Source organism: Phoca vitulina, unplaced genomic scaffold (genome assembly GCF_004348235.1).
Source record: "Phoca vitulina isolate PV1807 unplaced genomic scaffold, GSC_HSeal_1.0 scaffold32, whole genome shotgun sequence".
NCBI classification, from domain to species: Eukaryota; Metazoa; Chordata; class Mammalia; order Carnivora; family Phocidae; genus Phoca; species Phoca vitulina.
The window spans coordinates 4,301,840-4,317,529 of NW_022589735.1; the positions used below are offsets into that span (position 1 = coordinate 4,301,840).

General features: G+C 40.9%; 1 protein-coding gene across 2 annotated transcripts in view; it reads right to left on the reverse strand.

Annotated features, from left to right (window-relative positions):
- The window catches only part of SMAD5 (SMAD family member 5), a 60,072-nt gene extending 47,540 nt beyond the window's left edge, over positions 1 to 12,532 (reverse strand). The window contains exons 1-2 of one of the 2 annotated variants that reach the window (XM_032425203.1): positions 12,391 to 12,532; positions 11,350 to 11,569 (exon numbers count right to left, since the gene is read on the reverse strand). The gene's annotated coding sequence lies outside the window, so the exon portion shown is untranslated. The remainder of the gene's footprint in view (positions 1 to 11,349; positions 11,570 to 12,390) is intronic. The other variant, XM_032425201.1, reaches the window with a different exon arrangement.
- Between the last annotated feature and the right edge of the window lie 3,158 nt (positions 12,533 to 15,690).

A 15,690-nucleotide genomic window follows, 5' to 3' on the forward strand; every position in this document is an offset into this window, starting at 1 on the left:
TAATGTATGGGGATTAACATAACAATAAAAAAATTTAAAAAAAAAAATAACACCTTCATCCACATTGAAATGAAAGTATCAGAGTGCTTGGGATATAGCAACAGATTCATTTCACTATCTTCACTTAAGTCCTTGGTTATGAAAGAATTTCTCATTACGTATACAAAAAAGAGTAAGATACTATACTTTTTCTAGTTTGCATATATTAGCATATGTTATGTTAACTCCAAGAAAACATGCAATACCTTTGAAAACAGGTTTTCTAGTGACCAAAAGGTTTCATTTTGAATCTCTTACTGAAAAGTTGGTTCAATTTTCCATAGCCGTTTTGCCTTTCACTATATAAAATGAACACCCATTCTCAGTTCAGTCAGCTGTGTACATAACCATTCATATGATTCTTTCCATAGTATCTCTAAACTTATCCTAGTATAGAGAAAAGTCCCAAAAGGCTGTATTTAGTAACTTCAGTCTTTAGAGGTTACATATTGCTAGGCAGTTAAATATGGTCCTCCTCTGTGCTCCCTTTCCTCAATGCTTTCAGAGTCTACTGAGGCACACATATAACCAGTGCTAAACTTCATCTCAGACAAATTGATAATTAAAATATGCCCGTACCTACAATACACAATGGAGAATGGCAGATGCCCTAAGGGTGTATAAAGTGCTAAAAGAAATTCAGGGGATGGCCCTTTGGGCAAGGGAGGAGGGGGACAGACAAGATGGGTGAAGCAGCTTTATCACAGGCATAAAAGTGATTGTAGGTAAAGACACAAAATGTGAGTTTTTATTTGATCTACCAGGATGAGAAAATACTAAATTCAGTTTGCGAGAACACAGGCGGTAGAATTAAACTGGCTGGAAATATACAATAAGGTTATCTATACAGGGATAATAATATATGCATTGTAACACATAAAAACACCAGACTTGAAGTCTAATCACATTTTGCATCTAACGTTTACACCTAACTTTATTTTTTCTATTTTATATAATAAATATCAGTTCTGAGAATTAAATGAGATAAATAAACACTTAACTTAGTGCCTGGCATGGTGCGTACTCTGTACTGTAGTTACTACTGTTGTAATAATCATGAACATCTTGCTATCAGGCCAAGGATTTTAAAAAATATAGCTGAGCTACTTTATTTCAACAAATATACAAAGCCATCTACTTAAATGGTACCATTACTGTATTAAACTTGAAGGAAGAACAAGCAGCAAATTCACTATCACACAGTGCTTTCTTATCGCTTAAAATTTTTCTTCACATTATCATCCTTCTGCCCTCAAGACTGTAGGTCTGAAGAGTGTTCCAATATTACTCCAGGACTGTCATTCAAGCCAGATACCCATCCTGCAAGTTCTGATACTGGTGTTTGTTTCATCTTCCCAAAGGTTGTAAATGGAAGAAATGACAGCAACATAAACAGAAAGGCAGAGTGTATGCCCACGCAATGACAACTACATCACAACTATCACCTGGCCAAAACCAACACTCAAATACCATCGAATGTAAGACACATTCCACTTTCAGAGATGTTCTAAGGTGAAAAAACTGTAACTACAACTTAGAAGAAATAAGGACATAATGCAGCTTTTTCTTTTGTCCCCTCCCAAAGCCCTTCTCATGCTCCCCCCCATCACTTCCCACCAGTTATCTGTTGCCCTCCTTTCTCTTTTGTTCTCATTTCTTTGACTCTTCTTTCCTGCCTCCTCTTTCTTCATTCCTCATAGCTTCTCCCACATTCTTTACTGCTTCCCTCTGTGCTCTCCTCTAAGTAGAAAGGAAAATGCATTTGACAGTCCAGATATGTGAGACAGTGCCCTACATGAAAACCTGGCTTCTGAGCAGATTCTATTTGTGCCTCTGCCATCCTCATCCTGGGCCATCTAACACACTGCCATTTGCAGCCCAGTTATTTTTTTCTTCAGCAATCTTATTAACAAGTATGTAATCTTTTCACCTTCTCCCCCTCACCCCCCTGTTTTCCAGTTATATTGGGATAATCCTGAAGCTATCCTAAAATACACCACTGGGAATAATACATATTTGTTATTTTTTAAAGGTGATACATTTAATTCCTAAGAAAACAAGGACACTTCAAGGAACTTAACAGAGAATTATTTTCTTTTGCAATAAACATCCCTGAAAAGCTATTTATAACATGTAACATTTATTTAACATTTTTAACATTTTAGTACTTATTTATAAAAAGCCTTATTTCAATAGCATAATCAGGGACAGAAAACAAAATCTGTTTTCTCTTTTTTTGCTCTTACTGAGGCCATACTAAATCAACATTTTACAATTCTAAATGTCAAAATGAGCCTTTTCCTTAAAAGCCATGTCTTGTTACAGTAATGCAAAGTGGGCTAACCAAGTTAATAAAACAAAAAATACGAACTAAACTGAACATGCCCAAGATACCTTTCAGGGAATTTCTATTTCTAGCTTAAAACCAGAGAAGCCCCCAAAATCTAAAATCCCATTAGGAAATACACAGGACAACCTGTGTAAAGTGAGCCAGTTAATTCTCATCAATATTGCAGTTTGAGTGAATATAATTAAGTCTAGTGATCAAACACTTTGAAACTGAGATTTAGGGAGATCATAAATATAACAGAAAGGAAGAGGAATTATCCCAATATAACTGGAAAACAGAGGGTGAGGGGGAGAAGGTGAAAAGATTACATACTTGTTAATAAGACTGCTGAAGAAGAAATAATCGGGCTGCAAATGGCTAGTGACGGACAAAGTGGAAGGCTTAGCCGGTATACAAAAAAACAGAGCTCTGCCTAGCTCACGGTCCTCCCCCCCCAACCATAGGCACTGCACTACGGTGAAGAAAAGCCTTAAGGATGAGCTGTGGAAAACCGCTCATCATTTTGGCACAAATTTTGGGAACAATTATCACAAGATCAAAATAGGAATATGACAATCTATAATTCACAATATAGTTGGTTTTAAAGGACAAGAATAAGGAAAACCAAGTGTCATTAAGCTAAATGAGGCAAGAAGACACTTAGCCAGTCTGTGAAACAAAAGGGAAAGGCACCACCACAGAATGGATGCCAAACAGGGAAGAATGAATATGAGGCTAGAGTCAGGCTGCTAGAAGAAACCCTATGTGTAGTGCAGAGTTCTAAGCAGAAAGATATGTTCTAAGAGGAATTTTGAAAAGTCAGAAATAACCAAGGAAGAGACTTAATTCAGGGGGGGCAGAGAAGGTAGAGAGAAAACACAGTAGAAATCCAACTATGACGGGAAGACACACCAGCTCAGGGGTACAAAGCCATGATAGCAATGGCAGCAGAGACAGAAAATGATGAGATGTGATGGGCACTACAAATAAACAATCAAGAGGACTTGGTGACCACCCACAACAGAAACAAGGGCAAGCAAGAGAGGTAAAGGTTTAAAAGCTAAAAAGTAAAGACATCACTTACCTAAAAAGGGCAATTCTAGTTACAGCCAAGACGAGGCAAGAAAGTGTTGGTGAAGGGCTGGCTTTAAGGGAGTAAAAGCACTGAGACACCTCCAAGGAGATGTGAAATTAAAGCTCAAGAGAGACAGAATATGTAGATTTGGAGGATCATACGACTAGAAGTGAGATGAATCTATGAGAGTAGATGTTTCATTTATTCACAATTTACTGGGTCTAATAAACCAGGAACTCAGCCTGAAAAAAACACTATCTGTAATCTCAAAGATCTTAAAGAATAATGGAAAAAAGAGAAGGTGCTACAAAGAACTTCTTATGCTAGTTAGCACACCACTTAATTTTCTTTCCTTATGATAACCAACAAAGATGGGGCATTAAAATAGAGTGAAAAAAAAAGGGGGTGCCTGGGTGGCTCAGTCAGTTAAGCGTCCGACTCTTGATTTCAGCTCAGGTCATGATCTCAGGGTCGTGAGATCGAACCCTGTGTTGGGCTCTGTGCTGGAGCCTGCTTCAGATTCTCTCTCCCTCTGCGTTCTGCCCCCCACTAGCTCATGTGTGCTCACTCTCAAAATAAAAAATAATAATAATAATTAAATTAAAAAGAGTAAAATACATATACAGCAAGCACAGAAGGCCAGTAATTGAGCAGGCAGGAATGTGTGCTACTTCTTACGTCAGAACCTGGAGGTACTTAAGAATAAAACTATGAACCTACTGTCTGCTATCACCTTGGCCTTTTATAGTCTACCTCTGGTTTATGAAGACCTGACTGTATAACCCTCTCAATTAAAGTATTTTGTCATTTCTTAGAGAAATGACCTCAGAGCTAGAAAGAAAACCAGGATAACAATAAGACCAAGAAATCCTTGTGTGTTAAGTTCCCTGAAACTCTTTCGAGAAACTACAAACTATCAATTAGACAATAATGCAGAGTACCTAATAAATACAAAGAAAAACAGTGGTATCTAGCTATAAATGAAAACAATGTAAAATTAAGAAACATTATACATTACAAAAGGATCTAACACATTACAAAACACAGACACACACACACACACACACACACACACACACACACACTAATTCTATTTCAGCTCAAGCATCCCTTCTTCAGGGAAGCCTTCCTAGATGCTGCTGTGTAGATAAAATCCCCCTATTATATACTCTTAATGCATGCATCACATACCTCTACTTTGTAGCACTTAACATACCTATATTTTTTACATTTAACTGTCCAGCCCCGAAAGAGTGCAAATTCTGCAAGACCATAAATGAGAGGAACCATATCTATTTTCACTTATTGCTATAAGCCCTGTGATACATATGCTCAAGAAATATTTCTTTTAATTAATGAAAGAGAATGTGCTAAAAAGCTTTTGAAAGGACCTTAGCTGAAGGGTTGGGGTACTTCTTACTTTCTGCCTCATACAATTCTGTACTTTTTAAAACAAACGTATTTCTTGTATAGTCAGGGGAAAAAACAAATTTCAAACCAAAGCCCAGCTGCACTTCAGCCATATTAAAATTCTTACTAAAGAGGGGATTTACAAGAGACATTCATATTTCAAAAGAATTCTCTCCACTCTATCTAGGATTATACAAATTTGGAGGCTGAAATTTAAGAAAAATCAATGAGAAACTAGGGGCAAACACCTTCTGCTCCCAATTCATCCTTCAAAAGCATTTATCTTCCTATACTGGAATGTCTTTTGTACCTCAGAGATTTTACAAATGCCATTCTCTGCCTGAGCCACTTTCCTCAAGCCTCAACCACTAATTTCCAAGCTCTCTCATCATTCAGACTTCAACTTCAGCTGTCATCCCAGAGACCTTCCCCAATCACCCATAATCCTATATAAAGTAGATTTCCCCCAATCCCTAATCCAATACTGTGTTCATTTCCTTCACGCTATGAACCAATGTGTAATTATTTGTTGACTTACTTGATTTTTTCTCTCCCACTAGAATGTAATCTTTAAGAAACAACACTAAGCATATTCAGAGAACTTGTTAAATGTATTCAAGTAATTCATTCAAAAAGTATATTTTTTGAAGTAGCATTCTAGGAGCTGGGAATACACACATGAATAAAGGGGACCAAAACCTTTGTCCTCATGTGGCGTTACACTCTAGTGGAGGGAGACAGAAAAAAGACAATAAATAAGTGATTAGTATAGTTTGTTAGGTGAAAAGTGCTATGGAGAAAAATAAAGCAGAGGAAGGTAAACGGGAAGTGCTGTGGGAGAGGTGTGATTTTAAATAGGGTGGCTGTGCTGGGCCTCACTTGAGTAAGCACCAACAGAGTCAAAACTTGAAGGAAATAGGAGCAAACCAGGCAGGTATCTGTGGAAAACCATGGCAGGCAAAGGCAACAGGCAATGTAAAGGTCCCAAGGTGGGAGCATGTCTGGCACACTCTGGGAACTGCAAGACCAGTATAGCCTGAAAATAAAGTGAACAAGGAGGGGAAATAAGAAATGGGGTTAAACAGGTAAGAGACCTGCATATAAGGGCACTGGCTGTAAGTCAAATGAGGACCCATCTGAGAGCTCTCTGATGGAGACATGACAGTTTCTGACTAACATTATTAAAGAATTACTCTGGCTGATGTGCTGAGAATCAACAGCAAGGGTTTTAAAAGTGGGAGACCAGTTCAGAGCTGCAGTCAGCTAGGTGAGAGATGATAATGGCTTAGACCAGAGTGATGGCAGTTGGGTGCTGAGAAGTAGACAACTTCACATACATTTCAGGGAATAGTAAGTTTCCTGATGGAAGAGATATGGGGAATGTGAGAACAGAAGAGTCAACAATGATTCCAAGGTGTCAGCACCGACTGCTGGAAGAACAGGATTTGCCATCAACTGATTTGGGGTAAGGCTGATAGCAAAGCTAAAGGAAGATAAGGCGTTACATTTTACATACATTAAATGTATGAATGAAATGTTATTAAGCTTTACCAGGCTTCCATTTCAAATGAAATCATATTAACATCAAAAACCCAAAGATCCTGTTCTTACCTCAAGCTACTTGAGTAGGACCTCTTAACCAACTCCTATAAAGACATACACAAACCACCTTCCACACTTACCCCCAGACACACACACACACACACACACACACACACACAGGGCTCATGCCCAGACTTGACTTTTCAATTCATTGAAACAGCTCCCTCACTTTCTGCTCCAACACCTCTCTAACTGCTTCAATCCAAAATAAAAGGCAAGCAACCAATCCAAAAATCTCACCCAACACTGTTAGCCAAAACAGAACCTGCTGAGCATATCAACCCACACAAATAAATGCCCATATGGGTCACAACCCACCATAATCTCAGCCAACCCTGTAGAAAAGAATTATGGATGGAGATTCTAAAGAAAGAAATTTCTCATAACCATCCCACAAAATTCAGATTCATTAGGTTTGAGATTAGGGCCCTACCTCCCACCATTTTAACAAGAGTCCCAGATCTGCAGCAGGTTGGAGAACCAAAGCCCTTAGGATCACCTGCAATGGAAGAAAGTCACTTGCATATATATACACACACACACACACACACACACACACACACACACACTTGCATATATATACATATATCTCCAAGGGTAACATTTTTGTGGCTGGTGGGGGTAAAGCTTTAAAAATATCCTTCCCTATGGTTCTAATATCAATAGTTGTCACCACTACTGTCAAACCAATCCCGGATCCAGACATACAATTATTAAAACATGTAAGCCACATCCATGGCAACAGGCAGAGAGGAGAAACCAGGAGCAAGTTTGCCTACAAGCTTTCCTAGATTCAGAAATACCATTCTTTATGGGAACATCTATAAGGAAGAGGGGCTACAATTACATGGGCACCAAAACAACTTTCAGTAGAGAAACACTTCAATCTCCACTTCTCCCAATCATGGCTCTCAATTTCCAAAGATATCAAAAGTTCTCATAGTGGATTTCACAGCCATTCAGGAGCTGAACTCATGTTCCCTGACACTTCTCACGGAATAATCCTACATAGTCTCTCTTTGTGCCCACACAAGTCTCTCTTTTTTTATCTCCCACATCCAGACTTTTGTTTCCCAGTTTTTAATCACTCTTTAAACTTCACCTGCTCCTCTAAGTCCTCTAATTAAGCAGAGCCTGATCTAGATGTATACTCACCCCCACAGAGCCTGCAAGATTTCCTATATTACTACCAGATGTGTTGGAGTATACTTGTACAGGCTTGTAGGCACAGGAATAGACACAGAGCTGGTCAATCATTATAGTGCTTTCCTTTAAATTATAAAATCGTCAAGGGCAGATACCAAATCATTACACTATAAAATGGTCTCAGGAGCACAAAGCATTAACCTGCGTACACGATGCTTTAGGAAGATGTTCTCAAGATACCTCATGTGCACCCCAGAACTCAAGTCACATAGAAGAAAAGGGAGCAAATATGGCTCTGGGTACCTTTTTGGCTCCTGTTGCCACTCATTTATACACTTCCACCTCAAAAAAGTGGAAATAGTGAGTTAAGCAGGCACTCGCTTAAGTGGGCACAGAGATGTAAATAAAGGGAAAGAGAAGACTAGCTTTGAAATATTTCTGTAGTACCCCCTTTCCTGGGAACATACAAACCAGAATAACTAGATCTCAAGTTATACAGCCTACCAGATAGGATGCAAGACAGATCCTAACACATCATGAAAACAGAACTGAACAAAACAAAACTTGCCTTGAAAGCACCAGTCATATTCTGAGATCATAGTTAAATTTGAAAAGTGTAAGACACTTCTCAGAACCCCAGGTGCTATGCTCAGAGAAAGGTGGGATGGTGACACCCGTTTTGTTCTTACTGTTATTTTCAGCAATAACAAAACACACAGAAATCAAAAGGAAAAACCTAGTTAGACTCTCACAACACATCAAACCATTGTCAAATTTTCATAGAGTATACTAGTCTGTAAACTGTATATACATTATAGACAGAGACTGGTATACCACAAAATTCAAGAGCAAAACCTGTTTACAAAATGTACTTTAACACTAGCTTCCAAAAGTCAATTACAATTATAGTACTGCCCATAGAGAACTGTCTAATAAAGAATTCTTTCTTCTAAAATACTATCACAACTAAGTTAGGGAATACTACAATAAAAGCAGGAAGAAAAGTCACTGAAACCGCCTCTCTACTATGATAGGGCCAAAATTTTCTCCACCTAGCTGCCCAAAGCAAAACAAAAGAAAAAAACAAAAACAAAACAAAAAAAACCACCAAAACTAAAAAGTTAGGAACTAGACGACTATTTCTGAAAAACCTACTATGTAATTATACCATCTTTTCAAACTTGTAAAACAATAAAATTTTAGAATATGAAGATGACATATGAAAATGGGAGATGTCCTAACAACAATCTAAATCTTAACAATTCTTCAAAAAGAACTGTACATCTTAAACTTCCAACTAGTAAACATACCTCTCAGATTCACAGTTCTAGACAATGGCAATAAACTGGATAATCTAGCACTAAAAATTCCAGTTCTATTATTCTATTAGCTTTGGAAGTATAAAAACAAGGTATGAGAAGACATGGACAGCCGTCCTGGGGTCGTGCATCATCTTTTTTGGTGGGAAAGCACCCTACCTCTGTGCAGCCTTCTTGAGTCCTATCCTTCCAGATAACTCTCTCTTCTCTAGAATATTCGGACTGGTAGAGATAAAAATCATCTCTCAGGCTACGACTGTCCTTTATAAAAGGAAATTTTCTTCACCGTCTTTGACCTTATGAGTAGACTGGCAAATCCACTGGATGTAAGGCAGTGGCAACATCTGAAGAAATGAACTATTTTGGCTTCTTCTTTGTGCTTAGTATGACACACACACACACACACACACACACACACACACGACAGGGAACACGGACGCTCCAGAAGAAAACTGTAGAATGATAAACCAAAGGAATAAAGGTGGCTATATCTTAAAGTATACTCAAGCAGGCTCTGAAATTCACCCAAATGTGTGGCTCAGTGCCTAAACCAACATATACATCTGGTAATAATAAACACTGATAAGTCATAAACAAAAAGGGCTTTCTTAATTCAAAAACTCTAGAAACTACTGGTAACATTAAAATTTACATAAAATACTATCAAACAATATGTGTGAAACAGATTTTTTTAGATAGTATTTGTATTTCAACTTAAATTACTAAGATGAAAAACTGTATTTTACTGCCTAGTCTTCAAAACACTAAGAAGCCAGTATCTTTGATTTGACCAAGTTACAAATCTGTTTTCAGTAGACAGAGAAAACATATTGCCTCTGTTTAAGGCAAAGGACAAAAAAGATCATCACTGCAAATCATAATGTTTGGGTTCATGATGCAAACAGGAAATAGACAGGCTGCCCAGGTATAATTATGGTTATAGTGTAATGTGCCTTCAGGTTCAGCCAAGAATTAAAACCCAGTGAAGAGTAAGCAGAATTTACTTGCCTCTACCTTGCTGCAGAAGGGAACTTTTAATAATACTTCCAGCAACATGTTACATAACCAACAGTAAACAACAATCTGATTCAAACCTCATTAGTAACAACATTCTGCCACTGTGTCCCACTGAAATTAATAGCTGACTTTGCCAGGGGGAAAAGAAATGCAACACGTATCAATCTACCCATTTCTGTGGCGCCTACCTAAGTGAACCAGACAAGTAGATAATACCACCAAATCTGCACAGAATCTACAAAAATATTTTATTCTTCTCTCTTCCCCAGTTCACTGCTGGCTTTCCTCCTTTTTACCAGACTGTATCATATGGATGCATTTAAAATCTAAGAGGAAAGCGAACTGAGGAGGTTCACCTAACTTTTACTGTCTATTTTAGCTATTTCAGATCTGAAAGAAATGGAAGGATAAATGATGAGTGAATTTTTGTAACAAAGATACACAGTAACATTTATGCAATAAAAACAGCTATGTGAAAAAGGCACGCTGACTGAGGGATCCGCAATATAGAGGGAAAGAGAGGAGGATGTAACCATGCAAACATTCAAAACAAAACTTAAATTTTAAAAATCCAAAACGTATTAGGTACCACCTTTGTGAAGTTTAAATTTTGTTAAATTGTCTCTTATGAGTTGTTCCGTATTCTTGTAATTATGTACCACCTTTGTGAAGTTTAAATTTTGTTAAATTGTCTCTTATGAGTTGTTCCGTATTCTTGTAATCTCAGGGTTCACCACAGAGGGGAAAAAATAGCTACCAAAGAAGGAGTAAAAGAAAAAAAAAAAGAATTTGTACAAATCTGTAAATAATCCCTTACTTACTAAATTTGGAACACACGAATTTCCTAAGAGCATTCTGATCAATACGTGTGAAACTGTCACATTGTGTCTAGGTATTGTTTTCCTTACAACAGCCACCACCACAGTGACATCTAGCAGAAACTTCACCCTACTTGCAATGTCACTAAATTTACTGGGACTAAGGTTTTTGAGCCTTTTAGGTTTCAAATTAAAATTCAAAACTCACTCTGGGCAATTCAGGTACTCTAAGGAAATGCAAGTACTCTGGTTTTTAAGAACTTAAATTTAATTTTTAAAACAGCAACTCAAGCACCCTTTCCTCTCAACTTCTGTGAAGCCAAGCCGCAACCTCCACCTACCCAGCCTTTGTTGCTAGATAAGAACACTTTTGGTAGTGCTAGGCAACACGCATGATGTGACAAACCCAACCAGACTTCAAAACTTTTTCCACAGAAAGATAAGGTAAACAAGATATACTTAGCACCACACCCATTTAAACGCACAAGCAGCCAGGAATGTTTCCCCCCCCCCCCCAGACCTCCAGCTGGTCAGGAAACAATGTCTCTGCAATCAAGATAGTGATCTGGCCCAGGGTGTTCAGGCATTCCTCACCTCCAGGATGGCCTACAGCTCCATTCTCCAATGCCATCAAAACCAGAATTGGAACATTTTGTTAGGAATCGGGCACACGTCCAAATACCCGGGCTATCCTCGCCCCAGTTCTTTTTGCAACCGAAATCTGGTTTTGGCTACTGAGCATGCTCCAACTTAAGACAGGCGCCACATGGGAGTTTTCAAAGCTTAGGCTCCAAACTCCACGTAATAGCAGCAGCTGAAAGGGGAAGAGAGGGAAAAGGGAGGGGGAAGGGGAGAGACCGGAATATGAATTTGAGTACTGATACTAAAGTGAAAGACCGGGCAGAGACCGAATATGATGAAGGCAAACAGGGACGGCTTGGCATTCTCCTTGCACCAATGCAGAAGTTTACAAGAAAGGACAAGAAATCTTTGCAATGGTGAAAACCAGCACGGCAAGTGGCAGAAACCAGGTCTAACTACCAGCTGAGTGCAGTAGCAGGGCACAAGTGCCCAGAGTGTAATTCCCACCGATAAGCGTGGATCCTTATCTCTGAAACACAAAGCGACGGCGGCACGGATTCATCAAGCCATTGGACAGCTTTGCAGGGTAGCAGATCACACCGCTCGACCCAGCACGGCGATCCTACCAGGGGTGTGACTGAGGGTGGTGCTTAGATGAGGTACAACAACCCGCTCCTCCGGACCCAAGCGGGGCCGGGAATCTCCCCCACCCCACCCCACCCCCGCCCCGAGGGCGTCCGGAGCGCCTCCCTCCAGAGTCCGGGCGGCAACGGCAGCGCAGGGACCAAGGCCAGCCTCGAGACGCCCCCGGCCGCAGTAAGGCCTCCGCAGCCGGACGGGCCGCCCCATCCTCGGCCGCTCGAACCTCTGCAGGCGGGGACTCGGCCTACCTCCCGCCCCGCAGGCCCGGGCGGTTTCCGTTCCGCCCGCGGCCCAACGCCCCCGCCTCGGCCCGACTCCAGCAGCCACTGGGGCCTGAGGGGGAGCCGCGTCCCGGAAGAAGCTGCAGCCCCCAGCCCGGCTCGCCCGCCCCGGGGCCCCACACTCACTCACCCGCCGGCTGGACGCACTCCCCCGGCGCCGTCGCTGCGCTTCCCCTCAGTGCAACTTTATTAGCAGCTCGGCCGCGGGACACGCGCACGGCGCCCGCTCGCCCAGGACCCGGATGAGGGAGGGAAGGAGCCGGGGAGGACGCCGCTGGAGTCCGCGCATGCGCGCGAGAGGCCGAGTGACCGCTGCGGGGCCGGAGGGAAGGAAGCCCTGGCGCTTGGCTCCGTGCGGCCAAGCCTGGCTTCCGATCCGCCCGAGGCTCTTGTGGCAATGGCCAGGCCCAGGCGTGGGAGTCCGTGAGCTCCCACCGCCACGATGGCCGCTAGTAGTCTCCACTAACCAAAGCAACCCACGTTGTAAGAAAATAAAACTACTGCCCTTGATAGGGACAATTGCAGATTTTCTCAATCATATAAACACTGTAGAAAAATCTTCAGACGCAACTTTGCTACTTTTATTGATTTTTTGAGTAACTATATAACTCTGAGAGAATCCTCGCTTTATGAAAACTAGCTTCAAAACAAACTTCTGAGCACCAATCCTAGAACCCCTTCTGTATGGAAATCTTGGAGTCTCGGCTCTCCCCCAACCCCGCTGGCAGGGCCTGAACTTGGAGTTCCCCGAATTAGGACTGTCCGTGTATTGGGAGATCAACCCCAATAGTTCAAGATACACACACCCTCTGGACAGGTGAGGCCACTGAGTTGCCCAAAGTTCACCTGTAGGCTGGTATCCCTCCACTCCGCCTCCTGCGGCAAGAACCTAAGTCTCTTCCTTAGTGTTTGGGGATCTTCTTGCTCTTTTCCTTAAATTCCCCCGAAGCGTCAGCATTTCCCAGAATGTGATAGTGGCACCACGTAGGGTGTCCAGTTGGAAGAGTACTAGTGAAGAAAACCTTTTAAATAATTTTGTTCTCATTTTAAAAGTTCAACCCGGGTTTTCCAGTACTCCACGGTAGGTTTCCTTTTTCAGCCAATTAATCTAAGTAAAAATCAAAATTGGAGTCACTTCCAAATCTTCTCCCTCATAGCCTAATTCTATCCATCATGAAATCTTATTAACTCTACCTTCAAAATATATGCCAAATCTGATTTCTCACTGCTTTCTATTATCACCTCCACGGCCTGAGCCAGCATCCTCTCACACAAATGGACAACTGCTCTTTTGCTCGGGGCTCCAGCAGTTTGTTCCCACAGTGAAAAGACTAAGTAGATGTTGCACAAGTGTCTGCATGAGAGGTGGCCATTTCCAATGGGACAGGGGCCTGGTGAGGAAGTGCAGTGGGCCAGGGTGGGGAACCAGACAGTGCGTATTCTGATCACAGGGGCAGCTGCTGATCCACTCCAGCCAACTGCCACCATGGGGAAATGAAATAAGGGGCAGTGTTGGCAGATCTTCTGATTTTTCAAAAACAGCTGGAAATCTGGATGTTAATGCAAAAAAATATCTCACTTTTATATGCTTAGCCACTTCTTTCATTCTTTCTCACTTTTTCTCCCTTTCTCAGACATTCAGGAGGCCAATCCTATACAAGCCAAGCAAAACAAATCCATGGTCCCGATTTAGCCTATTGACCATTGGTGTGCAGTTTCAGGTCTACATCTTAAACCTCTTTACTACATCATAAATTTTGTGAAAGTAAAGTCTGTGTACTTTAACTCTTTGTCACACTCACTGATTATTTGTTGGTAATTCAGAAGTTTCCAGTCCTTGGAAGGCACATATTTCTGGAGCCTGCATGGGTTTACAACTCCCAGAAGTGCCCATAACCCTGCCTTGGAGGGTGCCTTTTTTTGTTTTTTTTCCAGAACTAAATGTTTGCAGAGTGTTTTGTTCAACATTATAAGACATAACAATTTGGTTTAAGTATTTTGTGTACTAGAGCCATTCCACACTTCAAATAGCTAGTAAAATCCTCCCCCAAACCATTTGCTGTCTTGCAGTCACTGCATAATATGCAAGGAACAATTTGTGATTGCAGGGCTCCTATGAATGCTCACATTGATAATCTCAAAGCCAACAGTTTTGTTTCCTGAACTATGAGTCCACGTACTGATCAAAGCAACCAGAGACTCCAACCTCTCCAAGTTGCTCTGTGGGCTCAGCTTAGGTCTGAAGTTGGAAGAGATAACATAGAAGGAGGAAGAAAAACTTTAAGAGCACAAAAGATGCCTCCCAAAGAACGGAGGAATTGCCCAGACTCAAAGGATAGAGAAAATCAGACAGATCACTAAATGCCTAGATAGTCGAAAAGATTATCAAACAGTCAATGAACTGGCATGTCGGAGCCCTAGGAATGGAGTAAGGAAGTTCCTATTTTTGACAATCAAATGGATTCTAAAAACAAATGTAGAATGGGATGATCTGAACAAGTAGATATAGTCTCCGTGGGACATCAAAATAGTTAAACTGATTTTTCAGTTTAGCATTCCCCCATGAGAATCAGATAAAAGCAGCTTCAATTCTCAATCTTGCTTTATTTGTAAAGAAACCTATTTCTGGATAATATAGGCCAGTGCCTCTCAACGAGGGGTGACTGTGCCCTCCTCCCGGGGAACATTTGGCAATGTTTGAAAATAATTGTGACTGTCGCATCTAGGAGGGTGGTGCTAATAGCATTTACTGGGTGGAGGCCAGAGAAGCTGCTAAATTCTTTGCAATACACAGGACAGCCTCCTTCTACCAAGAGTTATCTAGCCCAAAACGTCAATCGTGCTGAGGTTGAGAAACCCTGTTTGAAGTCCCAAATAGGCTTTCCTTAATTGAGTTGATGTTTAGGGAAAAAGTGAGCCTTTTCTTTGGATTTTTCCAAAAATAAATAAAAATAATTGTTTTAGTTATTCATTAGGTAGAACAAATCAGCCTTAATGTTTAGCCCTACTCCCACCTTGAATTTTCCAGAACCAAAGAGAAGGTAATTTTCAGGAAAGATGGGACCATATAAGGAACATGAAGAACTGGAATAATTAACTCAGTCTTCCCATATTCTTAATTTTTAATTTAAAATTTAGGGTAATTGAGGCAAATTGGTTATGGTGTCAGTATCCTTAATAAATATGTCAATTCCATTCTTTGCTATAGCTCTGAAGATTCTCCCTTAACAGCCAGTGCACACCCAGTAGAATTGGAAGAATGTGATGACGTCTGGAGGAGTCACCCAGTGTGGAAGGATCGGTGAACGACCACAGAGATCCATAAAGGGTCCTACCTAGTAGCCACCTCAAAGACTCCCACTTCCTGAGACAGTCATGGCAAGTGGAATGAGAGGAAGAAATGTCTGAGTTTGAGTGACTCCTCTGGACA